This window comes from Calidris pugnax, unplaced genomic scaffold (genome assembly GCF_001431845.1).
Source record: "Calidris pugnax isolate Ruff unplaced genomic scaffold, ASM143184v1 scaffold124, whole genome shotgun sequence".
Classification (NCBI taxonomy): Eukaryota; Metazoa; Chordata; class Aves; order Charadriiformes; family Scolopacidae; genus Calidris; species Calidris pugnax.
In genome coordinates this window covers 1,220,010-1,220,313 of record NW_015090914.1, presented here as the reverse complement: position 1 = coordinate 1,220,313, position 304 = coordinate 1,220,010, and positions in this window count along the sequence as shown.

The following is a 304-nucleotide window of genomic DNA, read 5'->3' as shown; positions in this document are numbered from 1 at the left end:
ACTTTGAAAAAGCATCTTTAATTTACATTCTGTCAAATTCCACCAAAATGGGAAAAACTGCTGTTTTTTCTCTCTTCACATTCTTAATTAGAGTAGCATAGTTCAGCCAGCCAGAGGAGGGCTGGATCTGCTGGACGTGACTTGTGGATCTGGATTCCAGCAGGCTGCTGAGCAGTGACAGCCCCCTTAACACGTCTCTCAGAGTCCACCCTTCATGCCTTGATGTCAATAAACAAATGAAACAGTGAAGTTCATGGTCAGGTCTTTTGAATTTAAATTGCAGAAAAAACATTGTTCAAGGAAT